The sequence below is a fragment of the Gopherus evgoodei genome, chromosome 7, assembly GCF_007399415.2.
Source record: "Gopherus evgoodei ecotype Sinaloan lineage chromosome 7, rGopEvg1_v1.p, whole genome shotgun sequence".
Lineage (NCBI taxonomy): Eukaryota > Metazoa > Chordata > Testudines > Testudinidae > Gopherus > Gopherus evgoodei.
The window spans coordinates 64,595,824-64,617,876 of NC_044328.1; the positions used below are offsets into that span (position 1 = coordinate 64,595,824).

A 22,053-nucleotide genomic window follows, 5' to 3' on the forward strand; every position below is an offset into this window, starting at 1 on the left:
TGATTCTGCACCTCCATCTGGAGGACCCAGTTGAGGAAGCCCTCCCTGTCAAACCCAAGGAGGATCCCAAGCCATGGCAGGAACCAGAACCCAAGGCTGATAAGTTACAATGGCCTCCCACCCTCCACACCAATACAACTCTGGTGCTACTTTCCTGATTTTAAGCCCACTCCCCCATTACCTTCAACCCTTAAATAGTCCCTGAGCAAGACATGGCTATCAATCAATTATTTTATCGATTTAAAATGAACCACTATTATGCATTTTGCAGAAGCAACAAAACTGGAGCCACATTGAATGGGTGCGGAGGGTTAGGTCTTGTATGCAGAAGGGAACCCTTTGATTGTCTGAGGAAAAAGTTAGTCACAGTCATCCTTCTATCTTGGAAGATTACAAAACTTTTACAGTCCCTGTCTGCTCTCTGCACAAGCAAGGGAACACTGGGTTGGGAGAAACATCCAGGCTGGCAGTTGGATAAACACAGTCCACTGTCCCTTTGCTGTGGAGAGGCTGATCTGAAACTTTAAGGAACCAAATAAAGTTGTGCTGTGTCTCTTTCTTTCCCTGTCCATTTCACTGTTTGGCAGGCACAAGGACAAAAATTTCTGGTAATCCCAAGGTGGGTGGTTTTTGCGGTTCACATGTCCTTTTTCACAGAAAATCTGTATGCTACCTGAGAACATATTCGGTGTTGCAGTGTTGACCCGAAGAAAAGCTCGCTTTCTCACCAATGGCTCAGCAGAGAATATAGTCAATTTCCAGTTCAATTGCCTCCTGGTCCTGAAAACATATTTCAGCAAATTTCTGCTTTAGCAGAAACTCCTACTAGATCTTGAGGTTCAATGGCAGTACTATCTGTTTCATCCACGTTCATAGCTGACCCAACCCCTCCATTCAGCAACATCTAGAGAGGTAACACAGACTTAAAGGCCAGAAGGGACCATCATGATTATCTAATCTGACCTCCTCCACATTGCAGGCCACAGAACCTCACCCACCCACTCCTGTAATAGACCCATAACCTTTGGCTGGTTACTAAAGTCCTCAAATAATGATTTAAAGACTTAAAGTTAAGAAAATCCACCATTTACAGCTGCAAGTGACCCAGGCCCCGTGCTTCAGAAGAAAGTGAAAAAACCCCAGAGTCTCTGCCAATCTGACACAGGAGAAAATTCCTTCCCGACCCCAAATATGGTGATCAGTTAGACCCTGAGCACGTGGGTAAGACCCAGAAGCCAGAAATCTGGGAGAAAATTCTCTGTAGTAACTCCGAGTCCTCGCCATCTCGTGTTCCATGATCTGCTGTCAGAGATATTTGCTGCTAGCAGCCGCAGATCGGCGACATGCCATGTTAGGCAATCTCTTACCATCCTCTCCATAAACTTATCAGCTAAGTCTTGAAGCCAGTTTTTTGTTTGTTTGTTCTTGGCCCCGCTGCTCTCCTTTGAAGGCTGTTCCAGAACTTCATTCCTCTGGTAGTTAGAAACCCTCCAGCTAATTTCAAGTCTAAACGTATTGATGACCAGTTTATATCCATGTGTTCTTGTGTCAGCATTGGCACTTACCTTAAATAACTCCTCCTCTTCTCTGGTATTTATCCTCTGATGTATTTCTAAAGAGCAATCATATCTCCTCTCAACCTTCTTTTGATTAGGCCTAACAAGCCCAGCTCTGAGTCTCCTCTCACAAGGTAGGTTTTCCATTCCTCTGATCATTCTAGTAGCCCTTCTCTGCACCGTTCCAGTTTGACTTAATCTTTCTTAAAAATGGGAGACAAGAATTGCACACAGTATTCCAGATGACTATTAGCAGAAACATCTCTCTGGCACATATTGCCAGGTCCCACAGGACTGGAAAGCCACCTCTCTTTTCCATTCTGGGTACCTTGAAAACCGTAATTTTATCCAAACTTTGGCCAGCCTTTAAAGAAGAAGAAATTGCTATCTGGTAACAGTTGCTGGAAGAAACTGCCTCTCCTACCCCCTTGAGACACTATGGATATTTTACATTTTTAAAAACAGTAGTACATGAATCTTATTATTAATAGCCTCTGCTCCTTCCTCATGGGCTGCAAAAGTTTCTGAGAACCAAGGATAAGCTAACAGTTGTATTCCTGGAATGCTGAAAAGTATCAAAATTGTGGCCCTTTACAGCAAACGTGTGTGAGAGAGTGAGAGTGTGTGAGAGAGAGAGAGAGAGGGAGAGAGAGATTGATTCTTGGTTCATTCCAAAGGGGAAATAAAAGCTACCTTTGTCCTTGAACTAGCGGGACCTTCAGCTCCAGTGAAGAAGGAAAACCATTCCAGCAGAAGGCAGGAGCAGCACCCCAGAAACAGCATAGACAGACAGACCTTGGAGGAGCTGATCATCAGGATGGACAGGAGAAACCAGGAGCAGCTTGAGTTCCTTAGAGCATGGGAGGATTGGGCTTTTAAGCAGAAAGCAATACTGATGAACCAGTTCTTGGAGCGGGAGGCACGCCTTAGGCAAAATGAGCATTCCCAAATGAAGGGGTTGATAAAACTGGGGGCTGAATGAGTTCAGGGTCCACCTGTGCCATTGGTCACTGCTCCTGTCTGAACAACCAACCCTCCTACAGCTGCTGCTCAGTGTGCTACTGAGGCAAAGGATCCAACCTCTGAGTGATCAGAAAGAGCCTGGAGTACTCCTGGGACCACATGCTTTACTAGCCCTTGAAAACCCTTGCAGGGAAGGAAACAATGATCCTGAAACCCACCAATTGTCCACATGACAAACTCTGCATAGGGGATGTCTCCATTTGTCTCCAGGAACATTTTCCCTCATCATTCCTCCCTTGTCAGGGGGAGTGCAAGGAGATGGGTAGAAGATAGCGCTAGATCTGTCCCTTAATGTACTTAATCTTTATTCTTCAGTTCTATGCCTCATATATTTCCTTTCTGTGTTAAAATTAGTAAGAATCTGGGTGTTGGATACCCAGACCTCAGGTTTTTGAGAGCACATCTTCTATTAATAAAAGCATAGCACTTTATTTTAGCTTGGGATTCTAAAAATTAATTAATTATAAACTTGTTACAAGAGGCCTCTGCTTCATAAATATTTGCCCTACAAGTTGAGAAATATTCAGTGTCAGTTCTTGAATCTCCCTATGGAAACTGGTCTCTAACAAAAACACATCCAGGTAGGAATCAAAAAAGTTTTGATTTATCCTAGTTTATTAAGCAAACAATGCAGCGAACTGTATGAGACAAATGATACACAGGTCACTAAGATTATCACTGTTCAAAAGAACCAAGACTTTGCAAAGTTCATTGAGTTATCTGGATTGCATTTAGGGACTCCATTGCAATCCTGATTCTTGGTTAGCACCTCCCACAATTCACATGCTTATTTTTTTTCCATTGTTTGGATAGTAAAATGCTTTGGATTTCTGCTGCTGTGTGGTTTTTCCCTGGGGCAACATAGTGGGTTAAGTAGCCAGCCATAGACTTGTCTACACCTGTGTCTGACAAGCAATTCATACACAGGCTCACTGTCTGATTTACTGATCAACCTACAGGAAAGGCTATACAATGACAAGAGTTTGAAAAACTGGAGGTAAAGTTTGAAACAAACAATAGCAAGGCAAACTATTTACAAGATAAGTTGTCACAATGTATCAAAGTCCATCATTTTTGTAGGAACACACTAACAGCTAGAACTTGAAATTGTTTTTAAAACTTTTATGCTGCTGGGGATTTGGGTTTTTTGACTGTGTGTTTTTGTTTGTTTGAGAGAGGCATCAGCCAAAAACTTCAGATCTGAAATTCAAAAATTGGGGGTATTTGGATCTGGAGCTCCAGTTCAGTCTATTTCTTACTGTAAGTGTTCATTCTTATCCATATTTTCTCCACTTGCCGCACTGTGAAGATGCCCAGAGGAAAGCTGTACCATCACCAGTCACTGACCCACTGATGTGTGTCAATTTCCTCTATTATCAATACCTTGGGAAAACTATTCTGAAGAATGACATTCTGCCTAGCCAAGAAAGATTCAGAAAGTATAAATTACAGTATATGGAAGCCTGTCTGCTTTGAGAGAGCAAGGTATTTGTCAAACCAATACGGGGCTGTAAGAATGTAAGAGTTGCAAAGCTGAGATTCTAAGGCTCAGAACCAAAAAGAGAGTGGCTCCCCTTAGAGAAAATAGAGAAAGAGTTACATAAAATGTAAAATTTTAACTTAAGGGCACAAGAAATTGGTGTTGGCTGTGCCATCAACATGCTGTGTGATCTTGGGCCAGTCTCATCACATTTCTTTTTCCCACTTTTTCATCTGTAAAATGGAGATAATACCTATATTCCAATTTTTTGAGATCTGTGGGTAAAAATTATTATATAAGAGCAAAATATGCAAGAACAACTTAAGAGAGCAAGTTTCTCAAAATATATACAAATGGCACCACGGATCAAAGCATCACGTCACAATGAAATTATTCTTATTAGATATCTGAGCAGTGAATAATCTTTATTTGTAATTATGACCACTGATCCCTCTTTTAAAAGTTAGCATTGGGCACAGGAAATTCCATCAGGATGTTAGTGCTAACCCCTTCTTCTGTTTCTAAGGTGCTGCAGAGATCTTTTATACTATTCCTGTGATAAGATGAGAAAGTCTATTTATCTAAAAGACGACACCTATAGCAATCCAATTGCTAAAGCTGTGTTTTGTGATATTAAAATGCAAACCTTGTCAGGATACTTTAGCTGGGATTTGTACCTATGACCTAAGAAGTGAAAGTACTCTGGATGAGATAAAATATCTTGCTCGATCACCAACACCTAATAAAAAGGTATGAGGATTATTTTAACTTCCAGCACTGTCTCGCTTTAAACAGAGCAATGTTGATGAGAATATGATAGACTATATATACTAGCAGAGAAACCACTACACTAAAACATCAACTCTATCAGTCTTATCTGTACTGAAGCAAAGATTCTTACCATTCTGCCATAAAACACACTGTGTGGTACTTTATCTAGTCTATACACACAGGCACACACATAAGGTCTACAGTCTCCTGTAGCATACCAGAAAGTGTAAACCATTGGTGATAACGTGATGTGTTGTGCATTTTACCAATCCTACTTGGCAATGCTATAATTCTTCAGTAACTGAAACATCTGCAGTTTTTTGATACTTACTATGTTTCATTCCCATGATGCTCTCTGTATCTGTTCAGAGGACAGAAAGGTCAAGCAACCCATCTGGAATCCTCCCCATTCATCCATTCTCGCACTCTGCCTCTTCCGCAAAAGGCCTTTCTGTTGAATTTGTCACTTCCACCTGTTCTGACAGGTCCCCCCTGCCTGACCCGGAGATAGCCCTTGGGGACATTAATCATATAACAGTCTGAGTTGTGAAAGAAACAGGGCTTGGCTGGATACTGTTACAGTCTCTGTCACCTACTAATCATATCCTATGACATAGAGGGGCTTAATCAGATGGTCAGATTTCTCATTAATCATTGTAGCCTTACAATGAAACTCTTCTCAGGGAGATTAAGGTTTAGAAGCATCTTCTCCCAGTTTCTGTCCAACTGCCTAAATTTAGTGAACTTCCAAGTGCTATAATTTGAGCTCCAACTCCCATTTCCTCACCAAAAGGCTGATTTGAAGCCTCTTATTTTAACTAAACACATGAAACTTTCCAAATTAAAATAAAGCTATGCATAAGGGCAGATAAATAAATATAAATGTAGGGGTAGAGTATAAACTCTTGCCAGGTAGCTGATACAAATGAAGATTTATATAAAATTTGGGACTCTACAAAAACATTAAAGAGGCAATAAAACAGCATTTATTTGTGCTTAATAAATATCAAATGAAATTAGGAGACAATTGTAAAAAAAAACCAAAAAAAACCCAAAGCCATTATAAGAGACATCTTTTGTCCGCCTATGAAAAAGTTCATATTAAATCTTTCTTTAAAACCTCCTGAAATAGTGTCAGAAGGTAAAGAATAATCAAAGGCCATAACCTAGCGATTCTAGGACAAGAAACACAGCTGTACAGAAAAAAACAGGACTAATCTGGCTCTCTAGTTCAATCCTGATCTTGTTTCAAATGTTTTGAGCTTCAAAAAGGAAGAACAAGCTTCAACACAGTTCCTAGTTAAATTGCCCCATGCTGGCAAGTTGGCTCTGTACTTCCTCCCTGTATTTACTTGTGCTGCACCATACAATTATAGGAAAAAAGTATAATTTTGCCCTGCAAACCATGAAACGCAAATATTTCATCAACATCCACATCATCTTCATCTCTCATCTTGTCAACAGACAAAGGGGTATAGCGAAGGGAAGCTCTAGCTAACAAATGCCTAACCCACTCTCCTACCTGCCTGAACTTGAACTGAGAGCTACTGGGACAAAGTCAGTAAAGCAACACTCTGAGAGTTACTTAAAGGCTTCTGCTTTACCAGGTTACCCAACAATACACCTCATCTGAAAGCTACCACAAAAGACCTACAACACTGTCTGACTTAACTTCACAATGCTGAGCTGAGGCCTGGTTTTTGTTGTGTTTGTTTCTATTCAGTGATCCTCCATTGCTAACCTAGAAATGACAGTAGGTGGAAACGCTATCTTTCATTACACAAAGTATAAATAGTGTAATCTATCAGCACTGTCAATCAAGATGATTGATTACAGGCTGTCATAGAGAAGAGTGACATATTAGAAAAGTTTTGTTAACAATGCCTATTGCTAGTCAGCCTGCCACAGAAGCTGGTGATTAATGTGTTGTCAGCCTGTAATCCCACACCCCTGGCTAATGAGGCAGGAATTTATCATCTTTACAGAGTGGCAGATGTCAGAAGGAAAGGAATCCAAGTGCTGGAAACAATATACTTTTTCTTACTATGCCTGACAAGTCTGACAGGCCTAAAAAACCACAAAGAAGCTTTGTGTAAGCACAAACTTAAAACAAGAAACTTTCATTTGGCATCTTTGCTTTAAATAGTGCTGCAAATCAGCCTCTACCCCTCAAAAAAAACACAATAACAAGCTCTATGAACTTTGAACCCCACTATTGACAAGTATGAAATCTCAGGAAAGGTTTCCATGGCAGGCACAAACAGACGGCTTTCTTCAGAAAAGAAGCAGCAAGTAACTTTTAACTTTACCTGTGAACTTGTGAACTCTGAAAGACAAAAATCTTTCTGATTTTAGTGTAGGTACATCCTCATCCTTGCTACTTACAAAGATTATTAATGTCCCTGGAAACTACTCTCCAGAAAAATCTGCACCTTTCCTTCATCACAGTTTTTTTAGGAAGGAGGATACTTGAAGTGTTTGAAAGCCACTCTGGTGACAAAGGGAAAAAAGTGACAACAGCAAGACGTCTCTGGCACTGTGGGTTCAAAACTGTTTTACTTCCAACTGAAATATACTCAGATTTGGTTATCATCCCACTTGGAATACTTGAAAATTAAGGCTCTCTTTCACACATTTTAAATCTACCCAGACTATTAGGTCTTTAATATTCCAGTGTTACATGAAAGCTTCAAGAGTACACATTGTTGATCTGCTGAATTCTGGTCTCCCAAAATACAGGGATGTTTAGAGCACAGGATTAAGGCAAAGATTTGCAACACTTTAAAAGAAAGTTCATTTGGGCATTTACTATAGTAAAGGCCAACATCTTTCCGCAATAGGAGTTATTCGGGAGGCCATGTGAGAGTGAAAGACAGGGCAAGATGATTCAGTTCAAAAGTTGGTGCCAGCAAATCAATATTTTGCCACAAGTAGGCTGCCACTCCCTAGATGTAAAGCTTTTCAACTATGCTGCATTAGGAGGTTAACAACACCTTAAGGTTCTGAAAACTCTCTGATGTGCTGCAAAAGATTGTACATTGCAGAAGATTATGTGTTGCTTAGGTTGATGTCAGTTAGTAAGGGAAGGAGGCAAATCATCTGTGCAAAGTTTTGACTAATGTAATCCTTTTTCAAACACAGATACCTTCACTAATGCAGACAAATGCAATACCAAAAAAATTAAAAGGAGAGACAGCAACTAGAGAAGAAAAACACCACCTTCTGTCAACTGCACTCTCTGGCTAAAAAACACAGCAAAACAATTAAGTAATTTAAACTCCGAAAGACAGCATTCTGGAGTTAAGACTTATTTAAGGTTTATGAGAGACTGGAACTACCCACATTAGTCAGTGAATGTGGAGGTTTACTGGTCTATAATCTGTGCACCCAGGAGGAGACCAAATCAAAACAAATAGCAATGCCTTGAAAACCAGACCCTTTCTGCCAACAATGGAATGTGATGACAACTTGTGACCTCCATAGAAAGCAAAATGTCCCTGACAGTTATCGCAGTGTCAACATGAGAGCTGTAATTTCCCTTCTTTCTAAACCAAACCTCTCCAGAGAAGCTACACAAGTGGTAGTTGAAACTCCAAAGCAAATAAAATGGTATTTCATTTGACCTGTATATGAGGACATGAAAACTGATGATTTTAGCGTGCTTCAATACATCTCAGTTAGCTATTTCACTTACTGATAAATGGGAACATTTATACCCATTCATCCACTCCCAAGGGAAAGTATAAAGACAGGCTCTAGCTTCAAATAAGCACAGACTGGTGGCCAAATGACCAATTAACCAAAATTCCAAATGGGCATAAAGTGGTGGGATTATTTTTAATACATAATTCCCTTCCTGCTCTTCGAAAGTCTGTTGGTCTTTTGGGTTAGCTAGAGACAGTTCAGAATGCATCATGATGAGCTGTCCCTGATATTAGATGTGTTACGTATCTGCTGAATCTTGTGGGTTCTTCTGATGTCCCAGAAAGTTATTCTGGGGAAATTTAGCAAATCCAGAAAAGCAGAAACATTTTCATAGAGAGAGGGGAAAAAAACAAAAATCTTCTTTCTAAAAGTATTTAATTGGACTTTCTGAACACCCTAGATCTCCACCCTGTTTGGTTAGTGGAGGAAAAACAGCTCATAAATCTGTGCTTAACTCAAAATTCAATTACACTTTGCAGTTCTATCTATCTATCCAACTTACATTAGGCTCACTAGTTGGGTGTCTGTTCATCTTGGCAAATTGTGAGATCACTGTAAACTTCCTTGAGAGAACCCAACCTCTATGGCTATTATTAAATCAACCCACATTTTCAGAGTCTACCCATCCTAGATTTGTCATTGTGAACAATTCTACCTCCATTCTGGCCCATCTTCCTCTTTCAATGGCAAAATGGCCCAATTGAACGTAATCTCTGAATACATGACTATATAGGTAATTCCTAACCTAAAGGTAATTCCTCCCATTTGTGCCGAGTCAGACCACAACCACCTATAAGCACTACCATAAAATTTTGTTAACTCTCTTTAGGGTCTACTTTAATGGTGTACATAGTCCCAGTGATGTCAACAAGAGTCTTCCTGTGCTAAAGTTAAGTGCATGGTTAATTGTTTTGCTGGACTGGGGTCAGCCTGCTCCACATTTTGCAAGATTGAGCCCAAAGCCAGCAACATTCATGCAATTTTTGCTCTCAGATGAAGAACCACATCTTTAACTCTGAGCATAAGAGTAGTCCCAACCTCACAATGAACTCAAATGGGAGTACTCAAATGCTTAAAATTAAAACACAAGCTTAATTTTTTTGCCGAATTGGTGCCTAAAAGTGCATCCAAAAATAAAGCCAGTTGATGCCACAATCCTCTGTTCATTTACAAGCGTACCACTTCTTATTCTGACACACAATTTTATGTTACATCCAACAAAAATGGCCACTATTTAAGCTTCTATTTTTTTAACCATATCACTTCCAATACATTTTACATTTAAACAACCAGTTTTAATGTCATTAAACTTTACCCAACCTTTTAACGTTCTTTTAACTGACAAAAGAGAATACATCTATGTATGTGTGTCCTTAACAGGCCAATGTCTATAACAAAGATTAGTACAAGAAGTTAAAGCATGTTTATAGTTTTCTTTTATGGAGGTTAGATCTTACTGAATAGTTATCCTTCATATACTTCTGCACAGAATTACAGTAAAGTTCTGGCGTGTGTTAAGTTATACAAACTTTTCAAAAGGGGTGCATAATGTCTTTTTCTAAAGCTGTGTTATTATTTTGGTCAAAAATTGTTTACATTAAACAAATCCAATTTACCAAACTTTGACATGTTTGCACAACTGCATATAATTTATACTGGAAACATGACTTTCAAATGAACTTTCTCCAGTCTAAACTCTCTGGTCCGTAGCCTGCAGTTCTAGATTCTTATGCTTCACCAATAAGCTTGTTGCTGGCTTAAATCATATCCCCTAAGAGGTTTTCAATAAAGTAAATAATGACTGTAATTTTCAATCTTTCGTTAATACTTTCAAACTGGATATATCTATCAAAACTTGATTGGACTTTCATGCCAGGTGCAATGTTTTGTTAGAAAAATAGCAATCTCCAAATTAAGACTAGGGAAAGCAATTCCTTAATGTTGTTATACCCTTGTTAAGTTTATTTAAGTAGGCTTGATAAATGGAATATAAATTAGTATATCACTCTAAAGCAGCAGCGATTGATTATAAAATAATCCTAATAAATCCATACTATCTCCTATAAATTGAGAGTGTTATTGTGACATACTGCGCTCATATTTGTCGCCCCATATATATGGGATTGTTTCTCCTTTTAAAAGACCATAACTGTCTAAGAAATATGGAACTAATCCATACCACATATTTATAGGATAACATCCTACTAAGCAACTTCCAGGACTGAGCCCATAATATGGAATAGTACTAGCATTAATGTAGGAATTCTGATATTCAAAGGGCTGTACAAACTAAACTACATTTGCTAGTTTATCTGGACAAGTATTTTATCATCGGGCCATCTGAGAGAATGAGGTGTGACCAACTTGTCTTTTTTTATTTTATTTTATTATTATTCCATCAATTCTTTAATGCAACATAGGAGTGCCCCTAAAGCTACACCTCCAAAGAGAACATGTAGTCTCACTTCCCATTCCCCCAGATTCTCTCAATCCACTGTCACTAGCATCCCAGCTAGTGGAAGAATGGAAAGGTCATTTCAGAGTTAACACCATCATTTTACTCATAGGGAAACAAACAGAAAGTTGGAAGGCCTGATTTACAAAGGTATTTAGGCAGCCAAAGATGCAGACAGTCCTCTAGTAGGATTTACAAAAGTGCCTAAGATGGTTAGGTGACTGGAATTCAGTGGAGGTTACATGCCCAATCTGCTTTTGTAACTCCTTCTAGGTCAAGAGCGGGCAAACTTTCTGGCCTGAGGGCCACATTAGATTTCATAAATTGTATCGAGGATCGGTTAGGGGAGGGAGTCATGGCCTGGCCCCCACCTCCTATCTGCCCCCCAGGACTTCTGTCCCATCCAACCCCCTCTCATTCCTGACTGCCTCTGGAACCCCTGCCCCTGACTGCCTCCTGCTGCCCCATACAACCCCCCCCTCCTTCCTGACTGAGCCCCCGGACCCCTGCCCCCATTCAACTCTCTGTTTGCCCCGACCACCCCCACCTCTATTGACACCTTGACCCCCTGACTACCACCCCAAACCCCCCTGCGCCCTGCCCCCTTATCGCACTGCCTGGAGCACCAGTGGCTGGTGATGCTACAGCCACACCATCTGGCTGGAGCCACACTGCCACTGCCACCACGCAGAACAGAGCAGCAGGTCAGGCCAGGCACTGCAGCTGCACTGCCCCAGGAGCTCACAGTCCTGTTGCCCAGAGCATTGCGCCAGCAGCAGGGCAAGCTGAGGCTGTGAGGGAGGGAGGACAGCAAGGGAGGAGCCAGGGCTAGCCTCCCGGGCCAGGAGCTTGGTGGCCGGGCAGGACGGTCCCATGGCCCAGATGTGGCCCGCGGGCCGTAGTTGCCTACCTACATTGTAGGTGCCTGTCTGCATCATTCGGTGTCTAAATAGCTTTGAAAAATCAGGCCTGAAGTGACTTGCTCAAGGTCACTCAGTAATTGAGTCAGTGAAGTTGATCTTGGGATCTTTTGCCTTCCAGCTCTGGGCCTACTCCTCCAATAACAAAAGTCATTTGAGAAGCACTTTTAGAGCGTACATTCTAGGAAAATTTTCAGATCTAATCAGTTACTTCAGTGGTGTAACAGCTGGTCCACCAGCCAATTGGGCAACAGAGAAAGTAGTCCATTGATGCATAGCCATTCTTTCTCAATCCTAATGCAGAGTCAAATGCTCAGAAGTCAAATGTTGTTTTGTGGGTTGATTGACTTTCATTTAGTCTGATAAAAATACTGTATCTCAATTAGGAATATAGGGATGGAATTCAGAAAAAGGAAATGTAGGCTGAATATCAGGACATATTTCCTTACAAAGAAAATGAATGATTAGGCTGTAGGACATTAACCAAACCCCCACTGCAAGCCTTAGGCTAAACAAAATTGGGATGAAAAATGAAAAACTTTCAGCGAAAATGTGGGACACCTAACATTGTGGAAGGGAACACACAACAGAGTTTGACAGTTGGGGTGAGGGCCATGTACGGAGTGAAAGACATACTTCCTCACACCTCAACTTTCCAGCCTTACCTTCCTTCCTCTCCAGCCCAAACAGCTGGTCATCCTCCTTTCCTTTTCCTTCAGCCACCCCACTTCCAACTGAATGCATTCCAACCTGTTCCCCACTCCTAGGGAACCTGTTGCCAATGCCAAATCCATGTGCTGTGGTGCAGACTCTTGCCGAAACATCCTTCCTACCCAATCCCTGATTCTGCTAAACCTGAATGTACTGCTCCTTTCTATTTAACTGAATTTATTACATCAGCTGCCCATAGTGGATTTATGGGTATGCTATATTATTCCCCACAATCCACAACATGTCCTAGTTCATTCAGGAAGTGGAAGACAGTGAAAGGTATTGCTTTTGGGCCAGCAGTAGAACCCTGAATTTTGTGGAGACAGAAGGGTCTAGGGTGACCAGATGTCCCAATTTTATAGGGACAGTCCTGATTTTTCGAGCTTTTTTTGAAATATAGGCACCTATTATCCCCCACCCCTGTCCTGATTTTTCACATTTGCTATCTGGTGGGCCTATCTTATTCCTAGAATCAAATCTGTCTCCTTTGTTTTGGTACAATGTTAAGTTCAAATTGGAAGGTGCCTATTTTCCATTTCTGCTATGGAAGTGGCCAAAAGCTCACAAAAACAGCTTGTTTGATTTGGGCACCATGAAATTCAAACCCAAATTGTAGCCCTGATTCATCCTCAAAACTGAACCCCACACCTTCATTTGACCCAGGAACCTCTTGGTGCCAAAGTGCAGGGGGCACATAGAGTTTCACAGGGATCCTCTCGGTCAGATATGTGAATAATGATTCACCAAAGAGAGGTCCCTATAGAGAGGAAGTAGCCCACTGATCACCATAATCATTGCAAAATGTATGAACAGATAATATTTAAGGAGTTATGTGTCTATACTGAAAATTCCATCCTTAAGGCAGGTAAACAGGAGGTAACATGTCTTGGACAGGTTCCTTTCAGGAAGGGGATAACAAATACTCATCCCTGTGTCTGATCATTGTGTATTGTCCATTTCACGATGGTAGTCTATTTGCATACTGAGCCTGAGGCTAATCGAAAGATAGCAAAATCAATAAGAGAAGGAAGCAACAGGAAAAACAAAACAATCAACAGCAGGTGTCTTGGTTATGTAAAAGAACAAAAGATTATCCTGATATATCTAAGGGTACCAAGAGACAGCCAGGCTCTTTCACTGAGGGGGCAAGCCGACAATGTGATTTGTCTCATTAATGGAAGGTCACAGGCAACACTGGCTGCAAAATGAAGGACTTTAGGTGAGCATGGGAGACATGAAAGTATCTAATTAAGTAATTCTAAGTTCTAGAATGAGTGTTATGACTTTATTTTATATTTAACTATTTGGTTCCAATGCTTCTACTTGCTATCACTTGCAACTCTGTACTTCGTTAAATGAAGCTGTACTAGTTTTCACCATAAACATCTCCAAGTGCTGTGTGGTAAGTGGAGCCTGAGGTGGAACTGGTAAGTTGGGGTGCACTGCTTTTCAGGAAGCAGTGAACCTGTGAATACTGCGAGTGTCCAGTGGACCAGGGCCTGGATTCTCAAGGGGGCTGCTCGGAGGATTCAGGGGTTGGAGCATGCCTATCACTAGCCTGAAGAGAAAGTGGGGCTTGCATAGGCCTAGAGAGAAGTGCTTGTGCTGCCAGTGGAGTTGTGGTCCTGATCCCGGCAGACACAGACAAGCTTTTCCCAGAGTAAGGGCAGGTATTAGCAAGGTGCTTCCCAATCCTAGGTACCCCCCCAGAAAGCTTAGTCTGGATCTGGATTTATAACACTGACTCTGAGGCCCATCTCTAAGCCTAAGTACAGTACAGTGTAGCTCAGCCTGTTTTGTTTGTTAGTTAACTTCACATTGTGTTTGTGACGTCTAAGTCCTTTTGGATTTTTACAATTTTTAAGACAAGCCACAGGCTATCCCCTTATGGAAGGGAGTTCAATTAAAACATAGGGAAACTTTCTAAATAACACAGATATTGTAACAAAGACAAATCATTCCTTAAAATTGACATGGTTATATACAAGAACAATCTTGAAGACTAGGGTAAAATAAATTAATTTTTATACCTTGCCAATTACACAAGTATCTGACAACACACGTTGATTTCAACAATGGAAAATCAATTTTCTAAATATTTTTCTGATGGGCACAAACTCCTTTCTCAGAAACCTCTACTTCATTGCCCCTTCAGACCTTACCCATGTGACACAAAATAAAATCTTTTATGAACATTCAAGGTCACAGCAAAGTAGTTAAAAATTACATGTTTTAAGTTCAGGACAAGCAACTGGATAGATTCCAGAGTGGCAACTCAAATACACTTCTGTTTAGGACTAACAGAGCTGCTCATAAAGAATCCTTGGAAAGGAGCTTCCAAGAGTAAGGCCAACAGGCAATGTCCTTGAAATATTGCAGTCAAAAGGGATTATAAATATAGCATTTATTTTGCATGGCCAAAACCCAATAGAGGAAATAAGCAAAATAAATACAGATTGTACAGCGCACACCTTACTGAAAAACTGAATAGAAAGCATTCGTAATGTGACAGAAAGCTTATTTACAAGAGATAAAAATGCAGTTATTAAAACACAGTTTGGTTGCTTTGAGAGCTCCTCTAGACCTCTGTATCTCTCATAAGCATGTGACCTGGAAACTGGAAGAGACAAAAATACAAGAGAAACTATCCTCATGGTCTGGTTTTATGGATTCAGCTGCCCCATCACCCATACCTTGACCCCCTCCTCTCTCTAAAAATCTCAGAAAATCAGATGACGTAGCCTAGCTTCCCTGACTAGGTAAATTTTAATTATCTCACTTTAGGATCCTCCCTTTGGTATAAGGTACATTTAGGTAGCATTTCTGTTTCTTATTATGTTTGCTACATACAAAAGAACTCCCAGCCTTATACTTTCAGTTTGAATGGTTTGTTTTAGATTTAAGAAAGCGACAAAAAAGAAAGAACGAGTGTGTATCTCCCCTCTGTAGCGGGCTGCAGCTGCGATTCGACCTCACAAAGTGGAAGCTGCTTAGTAGACTCCTAGAAACTTAAAGGTGAGAAACACGAAAATAAGATCACAAAAGTCACATCGCCACACACACCTCACTTTGATTTTCTTGTTTCTTGTGCCTAATATCATTGAAACTCTTTTGTTCAGGTTGCAAACCAATAGACTTGGATCAAGAATAATTAAAGATCCCCTTCAGATTTACGCTCCAATGGTTCATGCCAACACTTTCTTCCCCTTATCCTCTCAAAAACAAAGCTTAAACCTCTCTCTCCGAGTCCTGTGTTAAATTTTCCAGCATACAAAGATGTGATTTTTAACAAGCCAACATTACTTAAAATCCCTTCTACCCCCAGAAATGCAGAGAGAATTATGTCCCTAATCATTGTGTGCCCAGTAATATTTTACCTATGTCAAAATTGGCACAATTTAAATAATTTATTTATTAATTACTTATTATTATTATATGGTGGCCACCATTTCTCTGCCTCCCATCTTACAGGAACTACTGGACAATTAAGAGTCAGTGACACAAGACTAAAAACACAGCTTAACTCCAAGCTCAGCTGAAACTGCAGTTTATACTTTCCAGGACTATGGAGAAAGAGAGAGAATAGACTCTGGCTGCCTGAGTCCCTCTGCCACAGACAGTCTCTGGGCAGTCCTGTAAGAAGGATAAATTGGTGCAGCAACTGGCCGTGAAGAACAAATGTTGTGAAATTAGATGAAAGTATAAAAGTAGAAATTCTCCATGTCTTTCAAGGATTTCCCAGTAGCACTGATGTGTAGGACTTATGAAATGAGTTCTTCACTGTCAGGGATTGCATGCAGACATGAAGACATCATTAAACATTCTAGCAGAAATGAAAAAAAGATCTTGAATTTACAGGCACACAGGGGAAAGTGTGAGATGGACGATGTGTCCAAAGCCTCAAGCAACCACTCGGTGCAGCCTATGTGAATCAGGCTTGGGGTGGGTGGGGGACAGTTTCCCAAATCTAGAGCACCTTTTTTCTCTTCCTCAAGCACATCCATTTGAACAACTGTCAAGCTGCAGGGACCTGAGCAACTCTAACAGAGACATCTGGCTGCAAAGAACAAAGTAATCAACCAGTGCAATCATGCACTTGCATCTGGCACAGGCCATGGTTTATGGTGAATGTGGTGGAGGGAGAACCTAATGCTCTCAGAGTTGCTTTCCTTTCTACACTTGCCCAGTCCACAAAAAAAAAGTTTGGTTGTGGGCACCCCAGTCGTTGTCCAATGCGTTAATGAGTTATAAGGCTTGTCAGAAATTCAAAAGAATATCAACATCTTATAACTTCTTCTAATCTAGGAAAATCTAAAAGGCTTGCAGGCATCTGACTGGCAACAGTAGCATAGTATTAAAATCTCACCCAACCAGGAGGAACTAAATCAGAATTAGCCCAATCTAATCTAGCCATAAACATTTGGAGGTTGTTTCAGAACAGAAAATACACAACATGTCTGGGACAGGAAAAGTGGTAGCCTGGGTGAGGAATCCCCTGCCACTGCTCCTGCTCTTCAGATCCTGTCACCATGCAACCATACAAGGCAACTCCAGCTTCAAAAAACCTTACTCTAGTTCAGAAGCCAAACCTACAGATGCTTTGGCCAATGTGTACATTGGGTCCAATCAGATATGTTAAGTCACTGGCAAGGGTCTTTACCACTGAGTTAAAAACTAGACTATACATTTCATTACATAGCAAGTTGCAACACTTACAATCTAGTTTAGCCAGATGTTACATAAAGAAAGTTTATTTACATTCCAGAATAATATATCATGGGTTACAAAGCATGTAAAAGACTCCTATAGAAATATTTTATCTGGAAGTTGACCTATGAGGTAACCCAAGTATAAGCACAGCTCGTGTTCTGCTGGATAGGATGCAGAAGAGGTATAATGATAGAAGAAGATAATTTACGGCAGTTGGAGCCAAATCTCTTTCAAATTTCTTCTTAATTTTCTGTAAGTTTTGGCTGACCTGGATAGGATTCCATTGTTGACATTACATTCATTTTAAAAATAAGTAAATTTTCATTTAATCTATTTAAAAAGTGTGTCACAGTCCCCTCTTTGTCTAACAAAAGGGACATTTATCACTTGCTGTCCTAAATCAGAAAACATCCTAGCCATCCAGTGGGTGTTGTCTCATGTTATACTCTGTATTTTTAGTTAGGATACAGTTAATGTGAAAGATGCATTAACATTCTGTTTGTAGTTTAATGTACACATAAGATTTACAGAGTTTGACTTTTCACTTCCCCAGATTTGCTAATTTATCCTTTATTACGTTCCCTCTTCTCTACCTTCAGCCATTAACTGTCTTCTTTTAGTTGAGAAAAGACTGGGGAGATATGCTATGGCTATCACATATCTATTAAATGATTATTTTCACTGTCACCAAGTGGGAAGTACATACAAATCTGCTAATAAAATATCCTTTTTAAATAGTTCTTTTGGAGAAAAGTAAATTTGTTAATCGGGTCAGATTTTCTTACAAACACACTGAAAAGACAGTGTAAATACTGTCTGCTTGCTATCTGAACACCAGTCTCTCTTGTTTTCAGTCATATACCTTTACATCTTTGGATAATGTTTTTTATTTATAGTAGGATTACACATTACATTTTAGCTGCTTTCTTCATAGACAGTGTTTGTCTTTACCCTTCAGCACATTTAATTCTCCTGAACAATCCTGGAATCACAGGAGTTCTCCATACAGTTGCATCTGTATAAATAAGTCATTCTGCTAATCTTGTGTGTTTATATTCTAGTAAGTCCTTGGGCAGAGAGTTTAGAAAATGGGTTTCAGACCAAAATTATATTTTATAGCCAAGCATTAAACTTTTGAAACCAGAGAGATGACAATTGGAATCCTGACAAACTCTTAACTATGAGTTTACTAAATTAGGTATGAAAATTTCCACTCCAAAATATGTGAGGCTGCATGTGCCTCCAGAATTAAGATCTCAACTATCTGTCAAGTCATGGCCATTGAGAGTTATTTTCTAGCTTGAATAGTGTTGGCTTCATTCTGTAGCCTATTGCTACACTGCAGTCTGATCTTAATTGGGAAAGTATCTTTATCACTACTTTTCTGAGACTGAATTCAGCCTCCTCAAATGTGCTGGAATATGGAACCAGAAATTAACTCACTAGCAATTCTGATAGGATCTCCATATTATGCCACTGACCCATCAAACTTTTTGAGAACATCTTTAAAGAAGAGAGACCACTTGTAATTACAGTGTTGAGTTTTGTTTAAATGATTTACAGCAACATAAATGGGAAATGATTTTCTAAGAAATTAGTTCATTTAATTGTCCTTGAATACATTTCCTGTCCTACTTCCTCCATTCATGTAACAGAACAACTATGCCTGCCTAAGTCAGGAGTATTATCTCCAAGTGGCTTATCTACACAAAGGCATTGTGAGGATTAATGTTTGTGCAGCACATTGAATATATAATGTTTATACAAGTGCAAAGTATTACTATTTGACTAGTATAGCCTTGTGTTATGGATGTCTGGAGATCAACAAATATTCAGAAAATTAATACAATGCTAAGAATATTCATCCTCAATGGTCAAAAAACATGAAAAATCAATATTAAGATGCAAACTCCAATTTACTCCACATAAGCCTTATCTTTCACTTATGGCAGCATGTAGGGTACATGTAGCTACACGATGCTGCGAAAGTGGACTGCGTCCACATTGGTGCATAGCTGCACATGGCCATGAATGGCTCCAGAAGTTCCCTGCTGCTGGAGCCTTCCATGGCAGCAAGGAAAGGCTCCAGCAGTGGGGAGCTTCCAGAGCCTTTTACCACTGCTTCCCCGTTGCTGGAGCCTTTCCACACTTCTGGAGCCTTTCTCGGTGGCAGTGAAAGGCTCTAGTGAGGGTACGCACCAGGACACTACACTGCCAAAATAGAAGTGTAGAAGTGGAAAACACTGCTTGGGAATGAAGAGCATATACCCTAGGTTTAAGGCTTGTAGAACACTCTAGTCTACTCCTCTAAAGGTGTGCCTCACCATCTATACTGCTATTTATACCCATTATAGCTGGGCAAGAAATGTCTGTATTTTACATGCCATTGTAAGTGTAGAGGTACCTCTAGATGCGTCTTATGAAATAGGAGTCAAAAGACATGAAGTGGGAGAGTAGAGTGAGCAGGTACAATGCAACACAGCACTGCCACATTTACTAATCAGTGATTCAGGCATGGTTTTCCTTTTTCTGCACAAATCATATTTTACTGTCTATTCCATATCTGGAATTTGTTGTTGTTGTGCAATTAAATGTCTTTTTATTTAGTAAGCTAAGTAAAAGTAATTGAGAAGACAGAATAGCCATATTTCAAAGTAAACTAAAGCCACTGGACCTACAGGGATTGGAGAAAATACATCAGACAACAATACTTAAAAGCAAAACAAACAAACAAAACTTTTTTGTAACTTCAGAACAGCCAAATGGAACTTGACGATGTTTATAAAATATCCTGAAAATAGCTCATGATCTGAATTGCTGCCAAGATTAGGACTTGAACAAAGAGGGGTTTTTTGTATGGCCAAGCCTAAGGCTCTAAAGACGGAAGGGATGAAAATCCTGGCCCAATTAAAATTGATTGCAAAACTCCCTTTAACTTAAATAGGGCCACAATTTAACCTAAGGGAATTTCACAATTTCATGGGCATGCAACTGATGGAAAGATTTCACTTGTGTAGAAGAGAAATACAGATACTCTATGCTATAAACTTAATTATGGGAGAAAGGCCACTGGGAATACATGCTGCACAGTTTTAAGACTTATTTGTGGATTTTTGATATTTCTAATATTTCTGGAAAAGAAATAGGTTTTTGTGGAAGATCCTTAGCTGGTATAAATTGTCAAATTTCCATTGATTTCAGTAGAGCTATGACAATTTACATCAGCTAAAGATCAGCATCTTCATTAAAAAATGGTATTTTATTGGCAAATCTACACTTCAAATCACAAAGCAGCACAGTGCTTTGTGTTCCAGAATCTGCAATCAGACAATAGCTCCAAGGAACACTTTCTGCTGAGAACTACAGCAATGAAATAACCAGATAATGTGAGTCATCCAGCATAGCTGGATAGCCTTGAAAGATCATGCCACAGAAACAAGGTACAAAGCATCACCATACTATTCTGAGGAGAAGGGCAAAAAGAGAAAATTGACAGATTGGAAGCTCTCTCAGGTAAAGTGAATTTATGGAGAGATTGTAAAGACTCTGAAGAAAAGTGGGTTGGTTTTTTTTTTTTAAATGACTGATGAAAAGTCATTTTTATTTAAAATCACTCTGCAACAACATACACTTTAATGTGCTTCTCTGCTTCTGGATGGATTTTCATTAAAAAAATCCCACAGATTTCTTTTTAAAAGCTGCTGAACCTAAAGCAAAACCTATAAAAAATTTTTTTTGCAGATTTTGAGGTGTTCTAACAGGAGTCAGAATAAATCTCTAAACTGAAAATGGGCTTGCTAATACTGAATTTCCTTGGGATAAATTTTCCTTCTGGAAAGTATGCATTATGACTTGCTTGTAGGATGTCTGAGAATTTCAATTCATACTTGTTCCTCCAAGAGCGTAAACTAAATCTTTATTTTTAATAAAAAAAAGAAAAGTCAAACTACACCTGTGTCATTCTGGATAGCTCAAAAGACTGACAATTAAATATTGACCCTCCTGGTCAGTCCAGATTAGTAGTGACCAAGACCTCTTGTTGATTGTTCTATGTACTACATGAAATAATTGGGTTGTATCAAACACCAGTTAGACAGACAGATACCAACATTGTTAATAACAGTCATCAGCTATTAGCATTCATGCTGGTAATTTCAGAAGAAAGGCCAAGTTGACATGGAGGTTTTTACCCACTGATGTGCTGTCTCTGGACTAGGGTTTAAGTATATGGGCATATTATTTTGGGATGGGGTGGACATACACTGACAGAGTTTCCTGTGCTTATTTGGTGGATCTAACTTCTCTTTGCAATGCTGCCAGTCCACTGCCTTTAATGAACTCTGAATTCACTTAAAAAAAATTAAAAGAAAATATTAAACTGGTTCTGACATTTAGAACTCTGAATTCACTTAAAAAAAATTAAAAGAAAATATTAAACTGGTTCTGACATTTAGAACAGAGGAAGCAAAACTCAAACTCTAAAAGAAATTCTATTCTATACTGGGCAATATAATCAAGCCTACCTGCCTCTTTTATCTATATAAAAGTGTATATTAATATAAACATCTTACACTGAATACATTTATGATACATAAAGTTTTTATCACAATCGTTACAAAAATGTCACTTCAAACTTTATTTTTTATCCTAATAAGACAGTCTTCCATATGAATAAACTGCAGTTACATGGCGATTACCATTGTTGCAATATAACTGTAGTTC

General features: G+C 39.6%; 1 protein-coding gene across 1 annotated transcript in view; it reads right to left on the reverse strand.

Annotated features, from left to right (window-relative positions):
* Window positions 1-22,053, reverse strand: part of LRMDA (leucine rich melanocyte differentiation associated) — a 992,983-nt gene that overhangs the window by 351,743 nt on the left and 619,187 nt on the right. The window lies entirely within an intron of this gene.